This window comes from Cnephaeus nilssonii (genome assembly GCF_951640355.1).
Source record: "Cnephaeus nilssonii genome assembly, chromosome: 3".
Lineage (NCBI taxonomy): Eukaryota > Metazoa > Chordata > Mammalia > Chiroptera > Vespertilionidae > Cnephaeus > Cnephaeus nilssonii.
In genome coordinates this window covers 60,580,353-60,596,004 of record NC_137074.1, presented here as the reverse complement: position 1 = coordinate 60,596,004, position 15,652 = coordinate 60,580,353, and the positions used below count along the sequence as shown (strand labels likewise).

Below are 15,652 nucleotides of genomic sequence, written 5' to 3'. Positions count from 1 at the left end.
AACTAGTCTGGAGAGAGCCCACTTCCTTCAAATCCACGACTAAAAACAGCATAATTTGGGGATAATTACTGGACAGCTCCCTTTCTGAACATCTGGATCCTCTCTGCAGCCTTGCAGGTAAGAGGCCACTTCCTCACACCACACCTCCTGGCCTTTAATGATTCCAGGTGACTGATAGGAGAAATTCTGGTCCACATTAAATCCTACACTACAGTGCCTCCTTTCTCCCTGCTCAGGGTCTTTCTTCCTTTCACCTGACATAGCTCAATTAATTCTACCTTAGGCAGTTTTTATTTTACCTGTTAAAAGTGTGATTTATCTCTGTTGGCTCTGTAATATATTTGGTCACACAATTTCCCAACGGAGGTGTCACAGGGATATTCAAACTGAGTTGAATTCTTCATAGTCTATGTTAGCTTTTTGCCACAATTTCCTGATCTTACCCCAGTGAGATGGCCTGTATTATAAACCAAACTAGAGGCCCGGTGCACGAAATTCGTGCACGGCGGGAAGGGGGGTAGCGAGGGGTGTTGTCCCTCAGCCCAGCCTGCAGTCTCTCCAATCTGGGACCCCTCAAGGGACCTTCATTTTTTCCTTCAAGAGTGTGGTGGAAAAACCCTAGATTACCTTCTTGGATTCTTATAACCCAAATTACCAAGAACACTGCAATTGGTGGCCTACAGGGAGCTTAGCCAATGAGTTGTCAGAAAAGGTATTTACTCTCAAAATGGTTTGGCTCAGTGGATAGACCGTGGGCCTGCAGACTGAAGGGTCCCAGGTTTGATTCCTGTTAAGAGCATGTACCTTGGTTGGAGGCATATCCCCAGTGGGGAGTGTGCAGGAGGCAGCTAATGGATGTTTCTCTCTCATTGATATTTCTGACTGTCTATCCCTCTCCCCTCTTCTCTGTAAAAAAAAAAAAAAAAATCAATAAAAATTTTTTTAAAAAAGGTGTATCCTCTGCAGCTCATGTAGCCCCTCGGTTGTGTCCACTGGGCTAGGGGCGTGTCCCTGCCACCCGGTGGTGGCTGTCGGGGTCTCTGCAAACCCCAGAGGCCAGCAGCCACCCCCTGTGGAGGGCGCTAGGCTGGGGGCATGGACACAAACCGCCACTTGGTACTGGAGCTTGGAAAGCCTCTGGGGTGGGGTGGGAACATCCCCATCTCCAAATGCCCCAAGGCTAGCAGCCAGCCCCACCATGGGCCCCAGGCTCGAGGCTTGCAGGGACCCTGGGCAGCATGCAGCGGTGGCCGACAGGGTCTCGGCAAACCCAGGAGGCCATCAGCAGCCCCTGGTCCTGGGCGCCTGGCTGGGGCGTGGCCCCAAACCGCCACTTTGTGCAGGAGCCTTTGCAAGCCACTGGGGGTGAGGCGGAACATCCCCGTGTCGCTATAGTGACGCGAGAATGTTCCCGCCCGCCAGGTTGCTTGGCGCCTACACCCATAGGCTCTGAGTGGCCAGGGGGCATTCTGGGACCCCTGCCGCTCAGGACCTAAGCACGGGCCTACAGGCTAGGAGCAGCCTGGGTCCAGAGGATGTTTCCTGGACCCAGGCCGCTCAGCACCCACATATGCAAATTAACCGCCATCTTGTTCGCTCTGATTGGCTGTGGGCATAGCGGAGGTGCGGTCAATTTGCATGTTTCTCTATTATAAGGTAGGATAGGGTGGCTTAAGTAAATATGTTTATTTTTTCATTAAGTAAGAAGTCCAGAACTAGTTGATTGCAGGGTTGATTTAGTAAGTTAGCACTCAGGGATGACTTCCTGAGTGCTAACTTACCCATCGTGGTTGTAAGATAGTTATGGAAGCTCTTGCCATCATATCATAACCAGCCAAGAAAAATAAAAAGAATGAAGGAGCAGTACCAGATGTCCACTGGAATCTCACAAGTCAGATGTCTGTCACATGGGCAACCCTAACAGGATGCTGATTGGGCCAAGCTACAATGTCTGTCTGCCACACTCTTCTTTACCATTTTCCCATAAGGCCTAGTCATAAAGTTCCTGCCTTAGTAAGCCCTTCAGAATTGAGAGCATCTCTGAAGTAAAAAGACTTTTCCATCTTACTCACTCAGTGTCAGGATAAGGAACTCAAACACAAAAGAGGATGGAATATTTGTACCACTTCATCCCGCCACCACGTCTACCACAGTACCCTTCCTATCCTTGGCTGGTTCTTGACCTATTAGTTCCATCTTCTCTCAGGAAGGGAATTCAGTGCTGGATATAAGGAAAGCTCACCTCAGAACTATATTCTGAATGTAGGGTCTGCAGCTTAGAGAATGTTAGTGCCAAGCACCAGCATTGCTTAGAATTGTTTACATCGTATTTAGTTTTTATCTCTATCCTAGTCCTTAGTAATATTGAGGGACCAATGTGCTACAGAATAACAATTCACTTTTCTAAATTTCAAAATTATATTAATATTAACCCAACTTTCTAAACTACTGAACAAAAAATGTTCAATGTAAGAATGTATTTGGCCTTTGTAGTGTTCTTTTCCTTCAACTTTTTATTTTAGAAAAGTTGCTATAAGGGAAAAACAAACACCCTTATATACTTCACTTACATTCACCAAATTTTAACATTTTATTAGCTCTACATAATTAAAGGGTTCACTCCTAAGACTCAGGATATTCTCTTATATAATCATAATGAAATGCTCACATTAAAGTAATTTAATGTTGACTTGTTATTATCATATATTGTCCATATTCTAATTTCTCTTACTATTCCAATAAAGAAATATAAATTTCCTCCTTCTTCAGGACTCAATCAATGCATTTAATTGCTATCACTCTCTAGTCTACTGTAATAAAAAATAGTTCATTATTTTTCTTTCATGACAATCTTTTTTTTGAGAAAGGCAAGCTATTTGTTTGCAGAAATATCTCAGTTGGATTTGATTGTTTCCTCATGATAATATTTAGGTTAAACATTTTTAAAAGAATACAACATAGTTGGTTTTGTACCAATCTCAGTTAATCATATGATGTTATTTCTATCAATATAAAAGAGTACCTATTTCCCCACAGCCTGAGCAACAGCAAAATGAATTGTTGAGCATTTGATGTATTTTGTTGCTGTTTAATGGGATTTTTGCCTATTATATCTTTTTACTGGTTATTGTTTGTATAGTCAGAGGCTATTTGTTTTTTAGTGCTAATTTTTAATATCCTATTACATTATAGAATATTTTTATATGAACATTTTATAATTTATTCTCTTGCATTTTCAGGAAATACTGCCCTATCATTTGCAAATAGATATAATTTTACTTCTTGTTTTTCACTTTGTTTTTGCTTTTGTTAATCCTCACCCAAGGATATTTTTTCTATTAATTTTTAGGGAGAGTGAAAGAGAGAGGAAAAGACAAAAACATCGATGTGAGAGAAACACATCGATTGGTTGCCTCCTGTACAAGCCCCGACCAGGGCCCGGGCCGGGTAGAAACCTTTAACCAAGATACTTTCCCTTGACCAGAATCGAACTCAGGAACCTTTGGTCCACAGGCTGATGCTCTACCCACTGAGCCAAATCGGCTAGAGCTCTATTTTGGTCAACAGTCCCATACAATGTTAAATAGCAATGGGGAAGTTGGCATCATTTCCTTATCTTGATCTCAGTATGAATACTTCTATCATGTGTGTGTTTGTGAGTGTGTGTGTGCGCATTCTTATCCCATTAAATATTATTAAATGCCACAACATTATCAGAATAAATGGGTGTCAAAGTGTCAAAGGCCTTCCAAGTAACTATGATTTTTATTCTCAGTAATTAATATGAAGAAATTATCTTCAGTAATATGAAGAGATATGTTAAAAGAGTTCTAAATATTGGGCTATATTTACCTTTCAAGACTAAACCTTACTTGGTCATGATGTATTCTTTTTTTTTTTTTATGAAACTGTTCAATTCCATTTGCTAATATTTAGTGAAGTTCACAGCCAAGAATTGTATTATGATATGTTTTGGAGTTACCCTTTTCTAGGCATTTAATTAGGACATTTACATCATCATTCACAAGTGATATTTAGTTTTTATTTTGTGGGTATTTGTTGTTGTTGTTCTGCTATCATTAGATTCAGCAATTAATGTTATATTTGTCTCATAGGAAGTAATTGGGAAGTTTTCTTTCCCTTTTGAATCTCTGGGACACTTTATGTAGCATTAGGATTATCTAGATGTTAACCATCTCATATACTGCACCTTTGGATTCACCTAGGTTTGGTGCTGCTTTGTTGGGGGAATATTTTTATTTAACTTTCATTATTTTTCTGTGAAACTACTCTATTTCATCTCTGTGTACAATGAGATTATTTTTACTTAAGTGCACCTTTCTAGAAAAATTTGTCTCTTACCTAAGTTTACAATGTATCTGCACAGTTACACAAAGTAAAAATACACACAATGCAATAAAAAATGGCAAAAGATTTGAACAGACATTTCAAAATAGAACAATGTGAGTCGCAAATAAGTCCATGAAAATGTTGAAAGTATCATTAGTCATTAGCAAAATGCAAATTAAAACCATAATGGCCAGGACTCCCATTTCCAGTTCCTCATGAAAAGAGTGGGAAGTCACTACTGTCCTAACAAGTATAAAGCTGAACAGATCGAAAATCAACAATTCCTCATGGACCCAAGAGAGGGGAGGAGACAGGGCAAGATTGGATAGACAGGCAGGCAAATACAGGGAGGCACAGTTTACCGGATTACCAGCAGAGACCTGCAGGAGAAACTGCTTCTGGAACCAGTCCCACCTAAGGAGGGAGGGAAAAAATGAGAAACACTTGTGAAGTTCACAGCCAAGAACTGTATTATGATATGTTTTGGAGTTGTCCTTTTCTGGGCAAGTTTTTTGAGAAATAGTGGGCAATTCTAAAAAGTAAATTCATATCTTTGATCTCTAGAAATTTTCCTGGAAAATAATTTTTAAAATAATTCTATTCCATTGTTATTGTGGGTTTTTTTTAATGTTTTTTTTTTCAGGGATTTTAATTATATGCATTGGTCTTTATTTCCCCAACTTATTTATCAATCACTTTTAATCTGATCATTTTATCCACTTTCTTTATTGTCTTTATGTTAAGTTGGCTATTTTCATGTCTTTTCTCAATATTCTTTTTTATATAATAAATTTAATCTATTCCCTTTAGGGTAATTGTACTCTGTCTTCATTTCTTATTTTCATGAGCTCAAAAATTTTATTGTTATTTTCTATTTTCTTCCTATAAACAGAGATGACCCCTTCATTTTGTGATGTCTTATCTTCTGGGACTAGCAGGTAGTTGTATGCAAACATGACTAGAAGGCTTTAGAGAGTTGAATAAATTCTGTGATTAACTTTGTTCTTTTCTCTTAATATTGTAAAATATAGTATTTTAGAAGAGGGTAGCTATGTTTTCTTATTTTATGATTTGGTTTGTTTGGTTCTACAAACAAAGCTATTTTTATATACCTTTAATATTAAGAAAGCTTAGTTGAATACACAATCCTCGATACATACTTCCTTTCCTTGAGTTTCTTAATACTTTATAATATGTATCTCTTGTTTATTTTCTCATTGTACCTACAAAGTCTCAAAAGGATGGATCCCATTTTCAAGTTTTCCTCATTTTTTACCAGAAGTAGTACCTTCTGAGCCTGTTTCCTTGAGTCCTGTGCAAATAATTGCATTCAATTCTTTAATCGCTAGTCTCTGAGTTACTGGTCAGAAACCTATTTATACATGTAAAAGCCTAAGTGACCATTACAACCGGTCAACTGCTAGACTGGTCAATCAGTCACTATGACGCACACTGACCACCAGGGGCAGATGCTCAATGCAGGAGCTTCCCCCTGGTGGTCAGTGTGCTCCCACAGGGGGAGCATGGTTCAGTCAGAAGCTGGGCTCACGACTGGCAAACACAACTGAGGCAGGAGCCTCTCCCACCTTCACAGCAGTGCTACCGAGCTGCGGTGGCAGTGGCAGGCACAGTGGGGCTGGGATGAGTGGATCGGCGCCTGACCCCAGTTCGGACTCCTCCCTAGCTGCCTGTTGCTTCGCTTCAGGCACTGCTACATCCCTCAGGGGATGTCGGACTGCCAGTTTAGACCTGCGGGAATTGGGCGTAACCAGCAGTCCGACATCCCTGAGGGGTCCCAGATTGTGAGAGGGCACAATCCAGGCTGAGGGACCCCACTGGTTCACGAATCTGTGCACTGGGCCTTTAGTCTTTAATATTTTCTTACTAAATGTAGGACTCTCTCTTTTTCTGAAGGTAAATTTTATCTTTGCTCCATTCCCCTTGGTCGCCTTGTTCTTGGGTCTTCTTTCCATCTCTATCCCTCTTTATAAGCATACATTCTGGAGCTATATTTGTGCTATTTGGATGTTTATCCCCTTACTTACCCATGATTTAAGATTTATAGTGCTTTCCATGACCTAGTTATGCAGTAGATATATGTCCTGGATGGTTTTAGTTATTCTTTTTTATCTCTATGTATATTTTTGAAGATGTGTAGAGATCTTGACTTAGCCTTATTATCTTATGAAATACTGGAATTCCAATAATCACTCTTAAACTGGTTCTGATTAACTTTCATTACAAACAGGAAAGCCATAGTCATAGGGATATTATAAGTCACAATAACATATGAGAAGTTTGACATATGAAAATCTATATGGCATTAACATGAAAATTAAATAATGTTCCTTTTACTGGTCTCTATTTTCAAGAATTTTGAATATAAGTAAGCCTTGAATAAGATGCATCAGAGAGAAAATGTTATGATTTTAGAAGTTCTCTATTGAATTCCTCTTAACAAAAATCTTGTCTGCCTAGATTGAATTATAGCTCTAATTTATTCATGTTCCTTTGATATTGATATACATTCATATCATTGCTATACCTTTAAGGCATGCAGAATGATTTTTCACTTATTTTCTTTGAACTTGGCCAATTGACTTACTTTGGCAATAAGATGTTAGCATATGTGATATAATCAAAAGCTTGAAATGTGTTTACATATGTGGATTTGCTTTCTTCAACTCTTGCTTTTAGTCATAAGGAAATCATGCCTCAGATAGTGGCTGGTTTATGAAGAATGAGAGCCATTTTGTGCAGGCCTGGATCTAATCTGAAACTTGGAGCCAAACCCAGTCTAGATCAGTAGAATTGCAGATACCCCACAATGGTGTGGACAAGAAAATATACCTATTGCTATAAGCCACTGAGTTTTATGGGTGGTTATTTATGCAACATCATTCTCACAATCACTTACAATGAGAGCAGCTGTAACAAAAACCTAAAATTGGTGGCAGGGGTTTGGGAACTGGGCAGCCAGTGGCAAGCACACTGTAATAGGAGCAGAAAAAATCATGAGGAAAGTTTTAAGAAGTAAAGTGGGGAAAATGTCAACTTATGCCATATAGTGGCCAAACATTTGGCAAAACTGTCACTCATGATAATGGGGGAGAAGAGAGAATAAATCTAAAGAACTTGTCATGTTGATTGAGATTCTGAGGTGACTCCTGCAATTCTAGGGTGGCCACTACACACTACATTTGATACAGCTTTGTAAGAAGAAAAGGACTGGCAAAGTAAAAGTAAAACTGAGAAGAAATATGAGGAACCCAGAAATGCTAAGATAACAAAATTAAAAAATGAAACTGCTTTCCACCATATGAAATATATGATTATTAACATACTAGAGGCCTGGCGCACAAAATTCGTGCACAGGGTGGAGGGGTCCCTCAGCCCTGCCTGCACCCTCTCGCAATCCAGAACCCCTCGGGGGAAGTCCCTGCGGGATTGGGCCTAAACTGGCAGTCAGACATCCTCTCACAATCCAAGACCTCTGGCTCCTAACCGCTGGCCTGCCTGCCTGCCTGATCACCCCTAACCACTCTGCCTGTCTGCCTGATGCCCCTAACTGCTCACCTGCCTGCCTGATCGCCCCTAACTGCCTCTGCCTTCCTACCTGATCGCCCCTAACTACTCTGCCTGTCTGCCTGATTGCCCCTAACCGCACCTGCCTTCCTGCCTGATCACCCCTAACTGCCTCTGCCTCAGCCCCCACCACCGTGGCTTTATCAGGAAGGACATCCGGAATGACACCTGGAAAGTCGTTCAGCAGTCTGGTCTAATTAGCATATTATGCTTTTATTATTATAGATAGCCTCAGGGGAAATAATATTTCTCTGTAATCCCAATAAGCTATAGCTTCAGAGTATGACAAAACTAAATGTGTGGCTATAATGCTATTTTTAAAACCTCTGAAAGAATTAAATGAACATTTAGTTGATCTCTTTAGCTAGAAAAGAAGGGGAAGCTCCTAGAAAACTTAAGAGTGTGGTTCACCAGACATCTTCTACTCCCAGGGAAACTATAATTGCAATGAAAATGAGAAGCATGTCTCAGAAATAATTGTGGTTTGTAGCTATTGGATGAAACTCACTAGAATCCATAAAAAATTTAGTTTATTGAGAGAGTTGTATTGGCAAAATCTCTCTAGTCTGGACTAAAAGTGATTATAAGTGTTCAAGATATAAAAAGACCCCTGGGCCTTCTACTTTTTCATACAGAAAGCAGGTTCAAAAACCTCTGCTCTGAAGAAAAGCATGTTCTCTCATGTGTTCTTCAGAAGTGGCAAAGGAGATTTGGGGAAAAGGAAATACCTCCATGGTGACAGAAAAGGAGCTGTGGGAACAATGGGCCAGGGAACCATTTCCAGAGAGCAGACAGAGAACCTAATCAAAGAGCATCGCCTGCCCCTTCAGCAGGTGGACTTGGAAATATTTGTCTAGCAGTAGTATGGAATTTCTATGGATCAATGACTGATATGTGCATTCCATTATTGTTCTTTTTGCATGGGATCGTTTATAATATGTTTCCCAACCAATGTACTCTGGAGACTGGTGAACTTTTAATTACTAGTAATTCATAGGTTTCTGATTCACACGAAACTGCATCTGGAAATACATAGATCCTCTGATTCTGGACTTTGAGTCTGCTGCCATAATTAAACAAGACTTTTGGGAGTCTTTACATAGGAATGTGTATATTTAACATGTGAATAATTGTGACCAACAAAGAAACTACAAAACACTGAATCATTTTTCTCAATTCTTAACTCTCCTGTAGTAATATAATACATTCACACTCCTGTCATGGTTGGAAGGACTGAACTAACCGACGTTTCTTTAGGGCTTGATCACAAGACTTGCTTTGACCATTAAGATATAAGTGGATGTGACACCAGCAAAAGCTTAAAGAGTTCTTTGCAGCTGAATTTGCATTCTTATACTCCTGCCTTTCACATGTGAAGAATATGCCTTGGGTTGGATTGGGGTCCAAGAAGGATGAGTGATTCTTGGAGATGATCTGAACTCACCTGCAGTTTTAAATTTAGCCCAACGAAGCCCAACTTAGATCCAGGAGCATGAAATTCTTATTTTTGTATATAACTAAGTTTCTTTACACATTATTATGGTAATATTTAAATCACACATTGTCTTTTATTTAACAAAATACCTTGATGAACCTTTGGAAATAAAGAGAATGCCTATTGCATTGTCTCAAAGGAATATCAATGAAGAAAATATTGAATTCTTGGCATAATAAAATAAAACATATTTTCAAGTAAGAACAGGGCCCAAGCAAAAGTGAAAAAAAGCTATTCTGAAGTCATATAACATCTGAATCTTCAAGTTACTGTTTTTCTGTAAAAAAAAAAAAAAAAAAAGAATCAAAATCTCAACAATAAGTGATATCCTGGCTAAAGTCCTGAATAAAGTTCACAATTTCTTCTTCTTCTGATTAAAGTAACCCTCACATTTTTAAAATATACTTTGCCAAGTTGATTATAGTGTGATGCACCATTATAGCACCCTCAGTGCTTGGTGGAGAGATCACAGAGTCGTCATTCAGTGTACATAACCCCTCTGACTACACTGACAGGTCCATATGGAGGTGACTCTCAGACCACTCAGAGACTTTATGATATTTTTCAAGGTGGATCTAGGTGATAATAGCTTTCCTTTTTTTTGTTGTTAACCCTTGAGAATGTGTGTCTGTAGCTGCTAATAATTATATCTTCTACATAAGTCTTTAGTTGGAAATAATAACATAGCACAAAGCACAGTGTAGAAACAAATAAGAAAAACCTGATATCATTTGAGTACTCATTACAGTCAACCTTAAAAATAATAACATTTTCCCTGCCCTGGGTTTCTCAGTGGTTAGAACAGCAGCCTGAGCACTGGAGGGTCACAGGTTTGATTCCCCGGTCAAAGGCATGTACCTGGGTTGCAGGTTTAATCCCTGTCTCCGGATGAAGGTGTGCGGGAGGCAACCAATCAATGTGTTTCTTTCACATCGATATTTTCTCTCTCTTTCCCTCCTCCCTTCCACCTTCTTTAAAAAGCAATGAAAAGAAATATATATACTCATTCATTGGGTGAGGATTAAAAAATAATAATATTCTTCCCCTTCCCAGTTCATTATGTGAGCTTTCAAATTCCTCTTTTTTATTCATGTCAGTTCAAATTTAATTTCTGTTATTTTCATTTTCTGATTCATGTGTTAGACTTCAATTTAAAGAAAAACTCACATGGCATTTGATAGGAAAAAAAAAGGCAGTTCATTTATCATGAGTGAAAAATATGTCCTCAGACTTTAGGACATTAGCATTTACTTCCAAATAGACATAAGAATGGTATCTATAAGTTCTGAATTATGAGTGGATAAAGGGGAAAATATAAATCAAGATTTTATATGCATTTGTATGATTTTGAACATATAAAGGTAGACATTATTAAAAATCAGAAAATACAGCGAAGATATATTCTTAAAAATCAACTTGATGGAGGAATCTAACGAAAGATTGAATAAAACAGAAACAAAACTTGGGAATGGAGACACCATAATACAAAAGGATTGAGAATAAAAACTCACACCATGGATTACTGAGTTATGGAGAAGAAAAAAAAAACTAGAAAAGTCCAATATTGTAAAAATATTCATCCTTCTCAGTTTTATATAGAAATTCAATGTGGTCTCAGTCAAAATGTTAACAGGATTTTTTTCTTGGAACTTTAAAAAAGTTAATACTATCTTTAGTCTAAATTGAAAAACAGGGAGAGAAAATTGAAAAAAATGTTCTAAAAATGAGAATGAGAGCATACTACCTTTAAATTAGTAAAACTAAGAATAAATTAATGGTATGAAAATAGTTTTCTTACTGGTGTGGGATAAGATAAATCTATGGAAGATACTATGACCTCCACATAGAAATTTAAAAAGTAGAAATTTAGTATATATTACGGTATACTCCAAATCAGTGGGAGAAAATATATATTATTCTTTTTCTTGATACTACTGGCCAGTATTAGTGCTATCAAAGTGGGACTCAGGTATAATCTTGGTTCAGTACTTAAACTAAAATACATTTGAGATGTAGTAAAGGTTTACAATTTTAAATATAAAATATAGAATGAAAGTACTAGAATAAAACATGGGAGACTTTATGTTAAAGTACAAAGAAGGGAAGGATCCTCAACATGATTTCATTAAGATAGAAATAAATATAGGAAGGAAAAAATAAGAAATGCAAATAAATGAGAAAATTATCTGCTATACTTATGACAAAAGCAAACTTTCCTTAACAAGAAAAAGATTTTAAATATCAAAAAAGAAAATATAAATAATCAACAATAAAAATGTACATAAGGCACAAAGTGGTAATTTATAGAAATGTACACATCTGACAAGATGCTCAGTTCCGTTCATATTTAGATACACCATTTTAGACAATCACTGTCTTATTAAATTTGAAATTATTAAAAAATGATAATAGTGTTGACAAAAGTCTGGGATAGAAATAGATACTCGCCTATCCTATTGAGCAGAGTGTTAATTAGCACAGCTTTTTTGGAAGGCTTTTGAACAATGTCTATCAAAAAATTTAAATACTCATACCTTACTTAGCTCAGCATTTTCTCCTCCAAGAACAAAGTTTCCTACAGAAATAACCAGCCAAAGTTCTCTAGAACACCAACACAAGTATGTTCATTATACGAGTAAGAAAATAAATAAATTGAAAACCTCTCAATGTTTATCAATAAAAAAATGGGGAAATATGTGATGGTTCACATTGTAGGAGGAGGTTCATAGAGAGGCTATGTGGGCCCTCAATTTATTCTGTGTACCTTCTGCCCACAGTTCCCACAGTGGAAGCTGTTTTCAGCAAGGTAGCCTTGAGAGAGCAAGGTCAAGGTGATGCTGAGACCACCTGGACTGAATGCAAGACTGAACCCAGGTCAGGCGCCTATATAATTTGTTTTAGATTTGGCAGGTCTCTGGCTGCCTAGCCAAGCTTTGTATTTAAGTTCCTTTGCTTATTAAACCTGTTACCTACACATCTCAAGTGGCCTGCCTCTTCCGTCTGTCTTTCCCTGCCCTCCATGTACAGGGGGCCAGTTTTAGATTTTACCCAGAAGTTCCAGAGGGTGTGGCCAATACATCTTTTAATATTATATTATTTCTAAGATAACTTAAACTGGCAGTCAGACATCCCTCTCACAATCCGGGACCGCTGGCTCCTAACTGCTCACCTGCCTGCCTGCCTGATCACCCCTAACCGACTCTGCCTGTCAGCCTGATCAACCCTCATGCCACCCCTGCTGGCCTGGCTGCCCTTCACTGCCCCCCCCGCCGGCCTAGTCACCCCATGCAGCCTGCTGTTCGGTTGTTACTGTGTGGGCATCCTGACCAATTTACATATTACCCTTTTATTAGTATAGATACTATCACACAACATAATCTGATATAATACAATTCTGGATATGGCAGAAAGAGGACATCTATAATACTTTCACCAATAGTAGTAAAGATAAATTTTTAAAAATAATAAATAAATAATTTAAATAATTTAAAAAAAGAAAATGTTCATTAAAAAAGCTGAAACAGTACTTAATAAGTAAGTACTTACTATTAACAGTAGTTAATAAGTAAGATGGGTAGGGGGATGAGAGTTTTCATTCTTCTTCTCTACTATTTGATTTGATTTTTTTCATAAGTCTGCATGACTTTCAAGAGGTCCTAGACTCTAAGCCTAGAACATCATAGTTGGAATTTATGTATATTGTGGAGCTGGACCATCTGGGTTCAATTTTTGATTTCACTGTTTACTAGTTGTGTGGCCTTGGGAAAATTATTTAATCTCTCAAATCCTCAATTTTCTAATCTGTAAAATAGTAATAATCAGAAATAGCATAGGGTTGAGGTTAGAATTCAATTAGTACTTGAAACACTTTGGAGTCTGTAATGTTAGCTGCTATTATATTATCACTAGAGGCCTGGTGCATGAAATTCGTGCACGGGAGGGGGTGGGTCCCTCAGCCCAGCCTGCACCCTCTCTCAATCTGGGATTTTTCAGGGGATGTCCAACTGCCAGTTTAGGCCCAATCCCACAGACATCCTTTTCACAATCTGGGACTGCTGGCTCCTAACCACTCGCCTGCCTGCCTGATTTCGCCCCTAAAACTCAAGCTTCTTCTTCTTTTTTTTTAATATTTATATTTTTTCTTTATTTTTTATTTTAAAATTCAAGCCTCTTGAGAACATGAGGCATTTAACATTATTCCATATTCCTTACAGAGAGCTAAGCATGGTAAACACAGCAAATACTTAATACTTACGGGCTTCTATACAAACACTTTCCAAACAGGAATGTTTTAATAGGCAGTCTCCAAAAACTTGAACTAGAAAACCTAAAAGTAGAGTGCTCAGATTCTAGGCATCAGGTGTTATTAGCAGGATTTCTATCCCAATTAAATTATAATTCTGAGCTCTCAACAGTCTGGACAAACTACCCTTCACTATCTCCAAATTTTTGTTTAGTTTTTTTTGTGTGATTCCAACATAAAGATTTATTTATTAAGAATTATTTAGTGTTTGCATAAAAATCACCAATTGTTCCTCATTGAGTTTTTAACACACATGAATTATTTTGGGGTCCCTCTATTCACCCCAACACTTTCAAAATACAGCTCTTGTTAGTGCCAGGATGGATAGTTAAGGCAGCGAGGTGTTTCCTTGGGTCTCGACATCGGGAGGGCTCGTGGTCTCCCCTCTGAGAGAACACACATGATAGGTAGTTTCTTAGGTGGGGTAGGCTGTCCCTGAAGAAAATTCTTATGAAGAAGAATGCAAATTTAGTCCTCTGTGGTCAGTTACTCATACCTAATAGTTTTAAAATAAAGTCCCCTTGGGCAAGGTCATCAAAGGCTTGCTGGTTGTTTTCAACAATAAAAAACTGTCTAGAAAAAGATAGTAGTCGTGGTCCTTACATGACCCGAAACATAACTTCACCAGATCCTCATTTTTAAAATGAGGTGTATGACAGGACTCCCCCAGGGTCACGCACCACGTGGGGGGACGGGGACAGAAAACCCTAGAACTTGACTTATTACCAACATAACTGATTTTTATCACAATGAAATGAAGGCAGTCGGTCTGTGCTGCCGTGACATTAAAGGTGGTTCAGAAGTAGGGTGGTTATTTATTGCTCTGTTAGGATAGACCCCCCAAAGTGACTTTTCAGAAACCAGGGCTGTCACCGGCATCCCCAGCCAGACTCTGGGCCGCTCTAGGGGATGCAGGCCAAGGCGGCCTGCCAGCTTGCTTCACAGTGATTCTGGCTTGTCTATTTCTGGGAGTGCCGGCCGCTGGGCACGCCTACACCTTGTAGTGGAGCTCGGCGTTCATCGTGGTGTACATCTCGGAGATGACGTCAATTGGAGATGACATCAATTGCGGCCGTGTAGTTGACCAGGAACAGGTGGACCTCCTCCTCCTCCACCACGTTCTGGCCCTTGGAGAGGCTTTCAGGAAGTCGGACTTGCAGGGAGCAGCATACAGCTGCATGATCCAGCCGGTATTTCTTGAGCGCCATCTCGTAGGCCTTGGTAGCATTGACGCCGATGAGGTTGGGGTGGCTCTTGTCCTGCTCCCCATTGCAGATGCTCTGCAGGAAGACCTAGATGAAGCAGAGGCCCCTTTTCAGCCACATCAGCACCAGCGTGGCCCCCACTTTGGGCCACTCTGCTCCATGCATTTCCTTCTCTGCCTCCAGGATGTTCTGCAGGGTCTGGAACTTGGCCAGGTCGGTGTGGTACACAGCTTTGATTTTCGTGATGTTACCACTTATGTCTGCCTTGATGGGAATAAACACTGGGGACCCAAGGTAATCGAAGAAGGGCAGCAGGTGGGACACCGCCTCCAGGAAAGGCCCGGTCTCAATCTGCTTGTCAGTGGGCAGCGGCTTCAGCAGGTGCTTGGCCAATAGCGCCATTTCGGGGTCGAGGCTGGCAGTGATGCCATTTTCTAATCAGATCTTCCTCTTCCTTCCTCAGCACACTCCAAACCTACTCCAGATGGACCACCCCAAACCCGCAGACCCTTAAGACCTTCCCCCTATTTCTTTGACTTTCCCCCATTAAACTTGCACCCTATTGTGTTGCCTAGGAGCGCCCCTAACCTCTCCCTGTGTGTGTGTGTGTGTGGGGGGGGGGAGCTCAGTGAGGGGCAGTGGGGGTTCTGGTCTAACTGCTTGGGCTTGAGGTGCTGACAGAAGCTGCGGGGCACACCTACGACCTACCTGCCC

The 15,652-nt window shown here is 39.6% G+C and overlaps 1 pseudogene across 1 annotated transcript; it reads right to left on the bottom strand.

Annotated features, from left to right (window-relative positions):
* Positions 1-14,724: 14,724 nt before the first annotated feature.
* LOC307097145 (glycolipid transfer protein-like) lies at positions 14,725-15,340 on the bottom strand (annotated as a pseudogene). The gene has a single exon. The product of its transcript is annotated as a glycolipid transfer protein-like (transcript).
* Positions 15,341-15,652: the final 312 nt, after the last annotated feature.